General features: G+C 36.8%; 4 non-coding genes across 4 annotated transcripts; 1 reads left to right on the forward strand and 3 right to left on the reverse strand.

The window, feature by feature from the left end:
- The first annotated feature begins 9,269 nt into the window (after positions 1-9,269).
- TRNAC-GCA (transfer RNA cysteine (anticodon GCA)) lies at positions 9,270-9,340 on the forward strand. Its single transcript has one exon. It is a non-coding gene; the product is annotated as a tRNA-Cys (tRNA).
- A 2,599-nt stretch (positions 9,341-11,939) lies between these two features.
- Positions 11,940-12,013, reverse strand: TRNAD-GUC (transfer RNA aspartic acid (anticodon GUC)). The gene has a single exon. It is a non-coding gene; the product is annotated as a tRNA-Asp (tRNA).
- A 358-nt stretch (positions 12,014-12,371) lies between these two features.
- TRNAY-GUA (transfer RNA tyrosine (anticodon GUA)) lies at positions 12,372-12,453 on the reverse strand. Its single transcript has one exon. It is a non-coding gene; the product is annotated as a tRNA-Tyr (tRNA).
- Positions 12,454-12,960: 507 nt separating this feature from the next.
- TRNAT-GGU (transfer RNA threonine (anticodon GGU)) lies at positions 12,961-13,032 on the reverse strand. Its single transcript has one exon. It is a non-coding gene; the product is annotated as a tRNA-Thr (tRNA).
- Positions 13,033-13,857: the final 825 nt, after the last annotated feature.

The following is a 13,857-nucleotide window of genomic DNA, read 5'->3' on the forward strand; positions in this document are numbered from 1 at the left end:
CCTTAGAATCTTTTTTTTGTCTTTCTGGCGGTATCAAACAGCCACCTAATATCTTATCCGCCTCTTCAGGAAAATGAATATCTCCGGAAAATATTTTGAGTTCCGTATGGCTTTTTTTTCTCTTCACTCGGACCAGTCCGCCTAGTCGACTTCTTGTATTTTTTGTGAGTTGTGTATTCACTCCAATAATACTATTGTCAAGTATCTTTAGGGATGAAGATCTCGGCAAGATATGAAGTTCTTGAAGAATGAAAAAAAAACCGATCTACTTCTTTTTGGTATTTTAGACTAAATTCTTTTGTTCCTCGATGCTCAATCAAACCCTCTTTTTTTAAGATGGAATCTTCCTCTGGGCTCTCGTATTCGTCCTCTGAATCTTCTTCTGAGTCTTCCTCTAAAGTACCATATTTTTCCTCTGCGCTTTCCCCGGGGCTGCCATATTCGTCTTCTGAGTCTTCCTCTAGAGTTCCATATTCGTCCTCTTGGGTCCTATATTTGCTCTCTGGGCTCCCATATTCCTCTTCTGAGTCTTTCTCTAAAGTCCTATATTCGTTCTCTGGGTTCCCATATTCGTTTTCTGGGCTCCCATATTCGTCTTCTAGGGTTTCATATTCGTATTCGTCTTCTAGGATTCCATATTTAGATTCTTCTAGGGTTTCATATTCATATTCGTCCTCTCGGGTCCTGTATTCGTCTTCTAGGGTCTCATATTCCTCTTCTGAGTCTTCCGCTCGAGTCCTATATTCTTCTTCTAGGGTCCTATATCTAAATTTAACAATTCCTGAACCCTTTTTATCTTTTCTGTATCGGGGATCGTCAAAATAAGCAAAAATAGTATTTCTACGTAAAACACCCATAAGGGGGATTTCAATCGAAATCCCAAAACAGGATATTAGTTCTTTCTCTTGTTCTTGATGATATTGTAATGGAATGACGAACCTATTTCTTCGCTTTTTCGCCAACAAATCTGAATTATCTTGAAAAATAGAAGGATAGATAAAATTCCAATGGCCATTGGACATGATTCGATCCGACGTTGAATAATCAAGAATTTCCCTATCTTTTTTACCATAAGTATTCATTTGATCTTGATCCTTGTGGAGTGAAAAAGACGCTATACTGGATCTGCACATACTTACTGACAATATCCATAAATGGCTTGTTTTTGGTAATCGGCGAAGATTACCATATTGATATTCGGGCGCATGGTAAACATCAGTACTCCAGTGCATTTCGCCGTCTGATTCAGAATAAATATGCTTTTGTACCCTTTCTTTAAAATGTAAAGTGGACGTTCCGGCACGAATCTCCGCAATTACTTGTTCGGATTTTACATATTGATCATTTTGCACTAGAATCAAGCTTTTTGAGGGAATATTCACACTATATAGAATATCTTGACTCTGAATAGTTACATGCAAGTCTATATAACATAGAAAAGCAGGCTGCCCATGACGGGTACGTGTGGGGTGAACCAAATTCTCATTGAATTTTATTTTTCCATTCGAAGGGGATCGTACAAGGTCGGCAGTACCCCCTGTGAATACTCCGCCAGTATGAAAAGTTCTTAATGTTAGTTGAGTCCCTGGCTCCCCAATTGATTGACCTGCAATAATACCTACGGCTTCTCCCAATTCGACCAGATCACTATGAGTAGGACTCCGGCCATAGCATAATTGACAGATCCAAGAAGTGCTTCGGCAAGTAAAGGGGGTTCTAATATATATTGGTTGTGCTCGAAATGGTTGTGCTCGAAAGGCAGTTATGAATCGATTGACTAATCCAATTCCAATATCTTGATTTCGCGCGGCAATGCATCGTGAACCGATATATATATCGTCTGCTAATACACGACCAATTAGTGTTTGGACAAAAAGTTTTTCCGTCATCCCATTTTGAGGACTTACAGAAATACCTCGGATAGTACCACAATCTCTTCTACGCACAATAATATGTTGAACTACTTCAACAAGTCTACGTGTAAGATATCCAGCATCTGCTGTTCGCACAGCAGTATCTACAACCCCTTTGCGGGCTCCATAGCAGGAAATTATATATTCTGTCAAAGAAAGTCCCTCGCGTAAATTGCTTTGAATAGGTAAATCAATCATTTGTCCTTGAGGGTCCGACATTAATCCTCTCATACCTACTAATTGGTGTACTTGAGATGCATTTCCTCTGGCTCCTGAAAAAGACATTAGATAGACTGGATTAGAAGGATCCGTTATCCGAAAATTTGAATTCATTTCTTGTTTCAAATATTCACTTGTCGCATACCATATCTCAACAGATTGGCGTAATTTTTCTACCGCGTGTACAGCCCCATAATAATAGTGTTTCTCCAAAAGAAAACTCTGTTGTTCCGCGTCTTGGACTAACCATCCCTTAGAGGGTATTGTTAAAAGATCCTCGATTCCTAACGAAATCGATGTAGTAGTGGCTTGATGGAAGCCCAGAGTCTTTAGTTGATCCAGTATATGGGATGTATATCCCATTCCAAAATGATCTATTAATCTGCTAATAAGTCGTTTCATACCAGTTCCGTCTATCTCTTTATTATGAAAGACCAGATTGGCCCGTTCCGCCATACATAAGTACCCCCTTTTCGGCTGAGTAGGATTCGACAATTGCTGAGTAGGATTCGACAATGGGCCTGAGTCAGTGATTCGAAAATTTAATTAACTTAATTGCCTCAATCTCAATCTGGATTCGCGTGGCAAATAATGATGATACTAGGGAAATCGGAATGCCCCCCGAAAGGGGAGGGGCATCGCCGAATCTAACTTTCTTGTTTAGGTAGTGTATGAATAGGCCTGACTAAATCCTTGTATGGCTTCCTCTATTTCTCTATAAAAAGAAATATGACCAAGAGTGGTTCGAATGTATATCGAACGAATTTCTTTTTTTCTATTTCCCATTATTAGATAGTGGGCATAAATCTCATGATAAGTCCCCAAAGATTCATATTGAACTTCAATCGGAACTTCTCTTGACCCAATGACGCGTTGATCCAGGTTCCATCGTAGCCACAAGGGACTATCTAAACTGATTAGTTTTTGTCTATAAGCTCCCAGTGCATCATAAGAACTAGAAAAATGGGGTTCTTTATCTTTCCTATATTTAAAATTATTATTATTATTGTAATTTACTTTTAGATTTGGGTAGTTTCTGCAACTATTATATCTATTTGCACAAATACCTCGACGCTTTCCAATCGTTAATACATAAAGCCCGATAAGCATGTCTTGGGTTGGTACGCAAATAGGATCCCCAATAGCGGGAGATAAGAGATTCATATGAGAAAACATAAGTAAACGGGCTTCTGCCTGAGCTTCCAAGGATAAAGGTAGATGAACAGCCATTTGATCTCCATCAAAGTCCGCATTGAAACCCTTACACACTAATGGGTGTAAAGAAATAGTACGCCCCTCTACTAAAGTGGGTTGAAAGGCCTGTATGCCTAATCTATGCAGGGTAGGTGCTCTATTTAACAGTACAGGATGTCCCCGCATAACTTCTTGAAGTATTTCCCATACAATGGGTTCTTTTTCCCAAATTTTCCTTTTAGCAATCCTTACATTAGAAGTGGCGCGTTTCGTGATTAAATCGCGAATTACAAATAGCTGAAAAAGCTTTATTGCTATCTCTAGAGGTAATCCACATTGATGTAATGAAAGCGAAGGACCCACAACAATGACAGAACGCCCCGAGTAATCGACCCGTTTCCCAAGCAGAGTCTCGCGAAACCTTCCCTCTTTACCTTCAATTACATCTGAAAGTGATTTGTATACTTTATTGTGACCATCCCTCGTCGGTTGCCCGCGGGACCCACTATCAAGAAGTGTATCCACGGCTTCTTGTACCAATTTTTCCTGGCACATTACTAAATCTGCTGGCGCTAATTCACTTCTTTTTAATAGATAGGCAAGATTGTTGTTCCGACGGATAACTCTCTTATAAAGTTCATTAATGTCTGAAGTCACTACTTTATCTCCAGACCTATAAACAATAGGTCTCAATTCGGGAGGAAGAACCGGTAATAAGCACAAAACCATCCATTCTGGTTCTACATTTGTTTGAATAAAATGTTTCGCCAATTGCATGCGTCTAATCAAAAAAACTTTTCTTATTCGTCTTTTTCTATCTTCCCACTCATCTCCACTATACCCCTCGTCTTCTAATTCCTTCCATTCGACCAAAGAATTCTCTATAATAATTCGCAAATCCAAATCTGCTAATTGTTCTCTAATAGCACCTGCTCCTGTCGCAATTTCCCGATTTCGAAATGTTGCAAAGCCTGGGGTAGAAAAAAAGGGAGAAATGCTGTGGTTACAGGATGCAATTTCCTCTTCGAATAAACCTCGTAATCGTAAAAAAGTGGGTTTTTTAGTGCTGGGCCTAGCAAAAGAGAAATCGCCGTATACTAGGCCCTCCAACTTCTTAAGAGGTTTATCTAAAAGATTCGCGATATAACTAGGAAGACCTTTCAAATACCACACATGAGTCACGGGACATGCGAGTTTGATGTATCCCATTTGATATCTTCGTATCCGAGAATCCACAAATTCGACCCCGCATTTTTGGCAAAATCTTTCGTCTTCGTTTTCAGCTCCGCTCGCTCGAGAATTGCCACAAGCGCAAATCCCGCTTTTTATGGGTCCAAAGATTCTTTCGCAAAACAATCCATCTTTTTCTGGTTTATCGGTTTTATAATGAAAAGTAGAGGGCCTTGTGACTTCGCCAACGACTTCTCCATTAGGTAGGTTTTTGTTAGCCCAAGCCTTTATTTGTTGAGGGGAAACGAGTCCAATTTGAAGTTGTTGATGTTTATATTGGTCAATCATAAAATAGAAATAAGAAAAGAATTTATATTTATTCCGATCAAACTTCCTCCCTATTAACCTGGAAGTTCTTTTCAGATACAAGGAAATGATTCAGTTCTAGAGCCAAAGATCGTAGTTCTCGAACGAGCACTCGAAAAGATTCTGGAGGATCCTCATGATTAGGTATTCTTTTTCCCCAGATCGTAGCATTAAGTATTTCTTGGCGAGCTATAAGATGGTCAGATTTATAAGTAAGTATCTCTTGTAAAATATGAGCAACACCAAATCCTTCTAAAGCCCAAACTTCCATTTCTCCTACTCGTTGTCCCCCTTGCTTGGCTCTTCCTCTAACCGGTTGTTGTGTAACAAGTGAGTAGGGCCCAGTAGAACGCCCATGAATTTTCTCATCAACTTGATGAATTAATTTTAAGATATAGGACTTCCCTATTAGAACAGGTTGCTCAAAGGGGTCGCCTGTTCTTCCATCAAATATTCTGCTTTTTCCCGGGTACTCGGGTTCAAATACCCATGGATTTTTTGTTTCTTTACTGGCTTCATATAATTCTGAAAACACAAGTTTTCTTGAAGCCTCTTGCTCATATCTCTCATCAAAGGGTGCTATTCTATAATGTTTCTTTAGCAGATCCCCCGCTAATCCGAGCGAGCTTTCAAATATTTGTCCCACATTCATTCGGGAGGGTACTCCTAAGGGATTGAAGACCATATCAACGGGTGTTCCATCTTGCAAATAGGGCATATCTTGCCTAGGCAAAATTTTGGAAATGATCCCTTTATTCCCATGTCTTCCGGCTACTTTATCCCCAACTTTGATTTCACGTTTCTGTAAAATATATACACGAACCATTATGTCGAGCGGGTCCCTTTGGATCCATTTCACATCGATAACGCGCCCTCTTCCACCTATAGGTAATTTCAGAGAAGTTTCTTTTGAAGTGGAAACCTCAAGGCCAAATATGGCCCGTAATAATCCAGCTTCCGCGATATAAGATGATTCGCTCGCTATCTGAGGCGTTAATTTACCTACTAAAATATCACCAGTTTCTACCCAGGATCCCAACCTAACAACTCCATTTCTGTCCAAATTGCGGAGTAAATGTTCTTCTAGATGTGGTATTTCTTTAGTGATTTTTTCAGCGGAGCCCTGGCTTGTCGTATCCGTCTGAATTTCATATTTCCGGATGTGAAAAGAGGTATAAATATCTTCATATACCAAACGTTCGCTAATTAGTACTGCGTCTTCAAAATTGTAACCTTCCCATGGCATATAAGCTACTAATACGTTTTTTCCTAAAGCAAGTTCGCCCCCAATTGTAGCAGCTCCTTCTGCTAAAATTTGTCCTTTTTTAATGGATTTACCCCGTGGAACCCGGGGTTTTTGGTGCATACAAGTATTTTTGTTAGAGCGACGGTGGTTAACTAAAGGAATACTTATAGTCTTCCCACTACTTGATAAAAGTATCTTATGACTATCAGTAGAAATGATCTTTCCCTCGCGTTCGGCTATAATGGAAACCCTCGAATCTAGAGCTGTTTGGCGTTCCAATCCAGTTCCAACAATGCATTTCTCGGACCGAGAAAGCGGAACTGCTTGGCGCTGCATATTAGAACTCATTAAAGCCCGATTCGCATCATTGTGCTCAATAAAAGGAATGAGAGAACCCCCAATAGAAAAATATTGGAAAGGAAAAATACTTCTAACATGAATCTGTTCCCATGCAATAGTCAAGAATTCTTGACGGTATCTAGCCGGAACAACCTGTTCTTCCTGAATACCTTGATTCAAGGACAAAGAATTTCCTGCTGCTATCATATAATATTCATCTCTATTTGGTGATAGATAAACCACCTGTCTCTCTTTTTTTTCTTTTGCTTTCTCAGCAGATATTTCATAAAACGGACTCTCTATGGATCCCCACAAGTGATCAATTCTCGCATGAATTGTTAAGGATCCAGTAAGTCCAACATTGATTCCTTCAGACGTGTCAATTGGACAAATACGCCCATAGTGACTCGGATGAATATCTCGGCTCCGAAAACTTGCGGTTCTCCCCGTCAACCCTCCAGGACCTAAACAACTCACTTTTCGCCCATGAACAGTTTGTGTCAATGGATTCGTTTGATCAAAAACTTGAGATAACGGGTATGTGCCAAAAAAGGTCTCATAAGTAGTTATTAATAAAATTGAAGTTGAAGTTGGAGTTACCAAAGTTTGGGGAGTCGGTTTCGATTGACGTATGAATACTCTACGAATAGTTTTTTGAACTGCATGTTGTAAACGACCAAGAGCCAATCCGAATTGATCTTGTAACAGATCCGCAACCGAACGAATACGTTTATTTTTCAAGTGATTCATATCGTCATCGTCAAGTATACCCGTTCCAAATTTCATTCCAATCAAATGATCCGTAGCGGCCAATACATCTCGTGGTAACAAGAATGTATTGTTCTGAGGAATATCAAGATTAAGTCTCCGATTCATATTTCGTCGACCAATCCTTCCTAATTCACATTTTTGTTGAAAAAATTTCTTTTGTAATTCCTCGCATAAGGACTCCGAAAATACCAGGTCCCCACCTACACAAGCAAATTGTTGATAAAACTCCAAAATAGCTTTTTCTTTTGACTCAATCCTCTTCTTCTCTTTAGCATTCGGGAAAGACAAGAAAATTTCAGGGTAGGAAACATTATCCAGAATTTCTCTTAGATTCGAACCCATAGCTGATGATAGAACTAGAATAGATATCTTTTGTTTTCTACTCACGCGAGCCCATATCCTTTCTTTTTTATCAATTGCTAATTCCGATCTCCCCCCCCAATCTGATATTATAGTGCCAGTGTAGATAGAAATTCCCTTATGATCTAATTCCGAGCGGTAGTAAATACCAGGACTTAGCAATATTTGATTGATCACAATTCGGTATATTCCATTTATAATAAAGGTTCCTAAGGAATTCATTATAGGAATGTTTCCGATAGAAATGGTTTGCTTTTGCACATCGAAACCAAAAATTAATCTCGCAGATACATATAATTCGGAAGAATAGGTGAGTGATTCATACACAGCATCTCTTTCTTTTATCGAGGGTTCTAGCAGTTGATATCCTTTCGCAAATAATTGAAATGCAATTTCGTGATCTGGATCTTTAATTGTTGGAAACTTGTCAAGTTCTTCTGCCAAGGCTTGATTAATGAACCTACAAAATCCCTCGAATTGGATCTGACTAAATCCGGGTATTGTGGACATTCCCTCGTTTCCATTCCGGAGCATCTTAATCTTAAGTTTCCTGTTTATCAAAGAAAAATTCCATTATCAGCTCACTCTTCATCAATCCCTATGGATCGATCTAGCAATCATGGAATCTATATTCTGTTTACTGAATCACATGAAATTCTAGGGAACTCCACATACGTATTTCATATATGTATTTCATACATATGAATAGAGACCATTTGGACGAAAGTTCGAGTTTGCCAGGGGTACAAATGAAATGAAAATGAATTGATAAAACATTCCTACAAAAAAAATTCTGCCACTTATACTTTATGTTATGATATTCTAATCAGATTGGATGGCAAAGATTTCTCATTTTATCTCCTTTCTATGAATGTAATAAAGCCGTAATATAATATACTAGAAAGTTTGACTTTACTTCGATTTAGAATAGCGTGCTTACTTTAATTTCTCAAAATAATTTGAGGGTTCTTTTTTATTTCGGATCGGAGTAGTATAATTGCTAGAAAATTCAGTATTTCATTGTGGAATTCTAAAATAAAGTAAGTCCCTTTTTTAAGTACATGCCAATCTAGTTATCCACCTCTCCCCATATCCATGCTTTTCTTTTATCGTAATTTCACTTGGGTACGCCAAGATAGTCAGGTTATACTCTATATCAGAGCAAATTTCCTTTTTTTATTCAAGATATTTAATTTAATACTTTGAAAAATTAAAGCATGATTCCCCATAGAGATATGTACATAAAGGGGATCTTTGGATAATAATGCTGTTCGGACCTAAAGTTTACCTATACACGGATTAAGCATAAAGCCATAATATTTTATTATGCCATTGAAGGGGGGGGAGATAATACCGATTTAAGAGTAGTTCACTACTGCAATAAAAAAAAGAGAATTCTAGTTAACGGTTCCAATTTATTCTGAATTTTGCAGCCTGTGAATAGAAATCCACTTTTTCTTCTTTTTCATCTCAATAGAAAGAAATGGGAAGTTTTATTGTGTTAACAATGTATGTTTTAAGATAGAATCTATCGAGGAGAATAATAGAAACTGGATCAAAAAAAGCAGGAATAGATTTTTTGAAAAAGATTGGAAAAAAGTAAGTAGAATTATATTCAAAATAAAAGGGGCTTTTCGTAAGAAAACGTGGATGAATACTTGCTGTTTTCTAGATTTTTGATCGGATTTTTTGGCGGCATGGCCAAGCGGTAAGGCAGGGGACTGCAAATCCTTTATCCCCAGTTCAAATCTGGGTGCCGCCTGATCAATAAAATACTTAGGTTTTTTTTATAGTGCTGATCGAATTCGATAAATTTTTACTTCGCATAAGTTCGGGCAAGAGAGTAACTGGGCCTGCCGATACTGGGTTTAGAGAAACCATACCATAGTTCTATCCTCAAACTAGGGTTAGGGTTTGTTTTGACGGTAGTGGCCAAAATGGTTATCAATAGGGGTGAGGTAGTGTTTCCTTATTCTTTTATTATATGAATTTGAATTGGTTCTTAATTGAGATTCGATTTGATAATTTTAAAATACGAGGATAAGATGTCAGAAATCTTGGTATCCAAAGAAAGGTCCCTAAGGGGCATTCTTTTTTTTTTTCAATCTAAGATTCAAGAAGGGACTCCACGAAAGAATATCAAGACTTACTAATTATTATACATTTTTTTATCGTACATCTTATGTTACCTACATACACTAAAGTAAGGACTACTTAATTCTAACGAGAATCAGATTAAATAGGTCGATCAAAAATCAATTTAGGAGTTGTATTATGGATAAAATCTCTTCATTCTTTCATAGAATGATACAAAGCAAGGCTGCAGGGTTTAGGTCAAAAATAAACATTAGGTAAGGTAGGTATCCAATAAATATTTATCTATCGATAATTTTATGGTATATTCGGGCGTCCTTTGCTTAAAAAAAAAAAAAAGAGTAACAAAAGGAATAAAAAATCTTCCTATTCCCGCTTCTTCTATTCAGGACATCATTCCCGTACTCTTTCTTTTTTAAGGAAAAAAGGGCTATAGTATCTCGTATTTTTAATGCTCTCTAATTCTACCAGAATTCCTATAAGAATTTGTTAGGAGTAAATTCCTTGAACTGATTGATCCATGGCCTTAGGGCGGAATCCCTTTTTGACTCTGTACCCTTGATTCCACTATGATTATTGATCAATAGTAGAATAATCCCTTCATAGAAATAGGAGACATAATTTAGATGGATATAGTAAGTCTCGCTTGGGCTGCTTTAATGGTAGTCTTTACATTTTCTCTTTCACTAGTAGTATGGGGAAGGAGTGGACTCTAGGGATACTACTAATTGATTAAGTAATCAAATTGTTGTATCAATTCTTTTCTTTAATGGATCATTTTGCATTAATCATTTTGTCAAACGTTATTCTTTAATCTTTTTCTTTAGTTTTGTTTCACTCCTGTAAGAAACTCTTGTATTGTAAGTTGTAATGTAAGAAAGAGCCATTATACCAATTCAGAATTTCTACTAGAAATGACGAATGGTTAAAAAAAGTTCTATACATAAGAAAATTAGACTTTCTTCCACGGAACTATTCACGGCATATCACACATTTTCCATTTCCTTTTACTTTTTACTATAGTCTATTCTTCATATTATTTTTCTTTCCTTCCATGGATTCTTTGGTCAAGAATTGTCTTAGATTTTTTTATTTTGACCTGATTGAAATTAAGTGGATGCAATGAAAAAAGAAATTGAATTAGACTACTTAACTATTTCAATCTACTAATCTATTCTATGTAGATTCAAAGATAATATAATAGAAAGAATCTAAAGTGTCGTAGAAAAAACTATATGTAGTTCTTTCTACCACACTTTAAGATTCCAACCAGATCCTTTCATTTAAGACTTGGATTTTTTTTATTTAATCCCTTTTTAATTTCTTCAATGATTAATTGGAATTCCAATTAATTATTTTGGCTGACTGTTTTTACATAAATAATAAGTAAAAAAGAAGTAGGAACTAGAATGAACAGTGCAGTAGCAATAAATGCGAGAATATTGACTTCCATAACCTCTTTATTTTTTATTTTCACAATAACTCGGGATGTAATCCCATGGAGAGGAAAAAGGGGTATCTTGTAAATTCAAGGGTAGGGCTTGCATTCTGATAATACTGAATCAATTCAATATTATGAATATCGGATCTATCAAATCAATTCATGGATGAGAGTTATATTTCACGGATGAGAGTTATATAGTATAACATAGGAAGATCCTCTATCCACACTAAGACCAAAATGGGTTTTTTGATTGGATTAGGAATTCCCTCTTTTTTAATCCTTTTCTACTTTTTCTTTTCTATATCTCTAACCCACGAGCTTTCTTAATCTTATACTTTCTTAATCTTATACAATTTCCCTTCCTTTTTCTTATAGTTATACATACAATTATGTATGTATTATATGACCAACTTTCACTTTCTATGGGTCACATAGACATCCAAATAAGCAGTAGAAGTGAGATGGGGAAAAGAGGTCTGAAATAAAAAGGGAATACGATTTATGTATGGATTCCGGTAAAATACCGGTACTCTATTCCATAAGAGTGGAATAGGAAATTAAGATGAGGATGGTATCATCATAAAGAAAGATAGAGTAATATAATATCCTAAATTCTACTAATCCACATATCGTATGTGTGTCTTTCTTTATCGATTGGGAGTAGTGAAAAAAAAATTCCTATATGCCCTCCCTCCCTCTTTAATGAGAGATGCAAAATAAAAAAGTGAAGTAAGGGTGCCCTGTGGGTATTTGATCTTGCTCCCTGCCCCTTTTTTTCATGGAAAAAGGAAATATCAATTTCTCCATTCATTGAACCCTAGTTCGGGACTGACGGGGCTCGAACCCGCAGCTTCCGCCTTGACAGGGCGGTGCTCTGACCAATTGAACTACAATCCCCGCGGGGTGTATGGCATACCCATTCTTAAATAGAACCATAAGAAGATTCGATTCGTCTTTCGTACTCTAAGAAATAGACGAATCATATACTACATACCCACATATTATATTATACGTGGGTATAGTGAGAGTGACATAACTAGTATGTCGTGATTTTTTATCACTAAAAATGGATAATAATCCAGCCTTCAATAAGAAAAACTCTTTTGTTTGTAAGAAAGGAATGAGAGAGATATGGATTAGAAAAAAAAATTTCCCTTTTTTCTTTATCTTTTATTTCTATAGATCAGACATTTTATTTTATGGAAGAAAAACAAAAGGATTTAGTTCATACTCACGAAGCCCTAGATTTTTGGTTTGGGCCGAGCTGGATTTGAACCAGCGTAGACATTGTCAACGAATTTACAGTCCGTCCCCATTAACCACTCGGGCATCGACCCAGGAAGAATTTATTCTAGGGTTTTTGCTAATCTATGATTAACCTCCTTTCATAATACTCCCTACCCCCAGGGGAAGTCGAATCCCCGCTGCCTCCTTGAAAGAGAGATGTCCTGAACCACTAGACGATAGGGGCATCACTAGACGATAGGGCCATATACAACCGCTCGTGATTATACTATAATCATAGTATGAGCAGTTTTTTGGAATTGTCAATATACTCGAAAAGTATAAATAGATCCAAAGCAAAGAGTTTTTCCAACTTTTCTGTTATGTTTTCATCTAGGATTTTTTTTAGTTGATCGTTATAGATTAATTCTCCGTGCTTCATTTAGTGTTCATACCAAAAATGCATCCATCCCGCACTAAGTCATAAAATTCTCTAAAAATATAGAGAAAGTTTCAAAAACAAAGAAAAAAAGTGAATCAATTTAGTAGAAAAGTACTCTATCAGATTCGAACCAACGACTTACGTCTTAGCACGAGATTACTCTACCACTAATTTAAAAAGCCCTTTATCGGATTTGAACCGATGACTTATGCCTTACCATGGCATTACTCTACCACTGAGTTAAAAGGGCTTTTTATTTAATTCAAAAATTAGCCACTTGGATTTCCCATTATGGGTCTACTGCATAATGTACATATTATATATATAATATATAGAGATAGAGAGAGAGACATTATGTAGAGATTGTATATGTATATATATCGATATCTTGAGAGCTCAAAATAAAATTAATAAAAAAAAACATACCCTACATAACATATCCAACTCTTCTTGGTTCAGGGTTTTCCGTTTCCGAAGACTAGTAAAATAGGCGGATTCTGGAACCCCAAGGATTCAACGGTATATGGATATGGAAAATATAAGATTTCCGATCCTAGCGGGAAAAGGCGGGGAACAGATACCCAATAGGATATAGGATCCTTGGGAGGAACTTTTGGTAATGGCCTTGATCCTCTATGCTATTTTTTATGTGTTCTTAGTTCTATTGAACTTTTTGCATTCTTTTAAACAAGAATCTAATAAACTAGAATTGAGTCAGTGGAAAAAAGGAGAGAGAGGAAAGTGTTAAATGGAGAGAGTCGACTAATCAGAGACTTTTAGGATCTTCTTTACATCAGGTAAATCTGTCGGCCCTGTCCGTTTTTTTCTTTAAGTTACGACTCTTTGCTGCTTACTTCTATCAAGCCATAGGGAAAGTCTATGATGAATTTGGAAAACTCATCTCACTCTTACTCTATGGCTCGGACTTAATGGGGGAAGAAAACATCTTCCATAATTTCTTTTTTGTTCAATTCTGGACAAAAAAGAAAAGGAAAAAAGGAATTTATAGGGACAGTGTTACCCCCTATATCCCCTAGTTTATATTGTAGGAATAATAAAACAATTTAGCAGTCTG

The sequence above is a fragment of the Triticum urartu genome, unplaced genomic scaffold, assembly GCF_056163025.1.
Source record: "Triticum urartu cultivar PI428250 unplaced genomic scaffold, HENAU_Tu73 scaffold2, whole genome shotgun sequence".
Classification (NCBI taxonomy): Eukaryota; Viridiplantae; Streptophyta; class Magnoliopsida; order Poales; family Poaceae; genus Triticum; species Triticum urartu.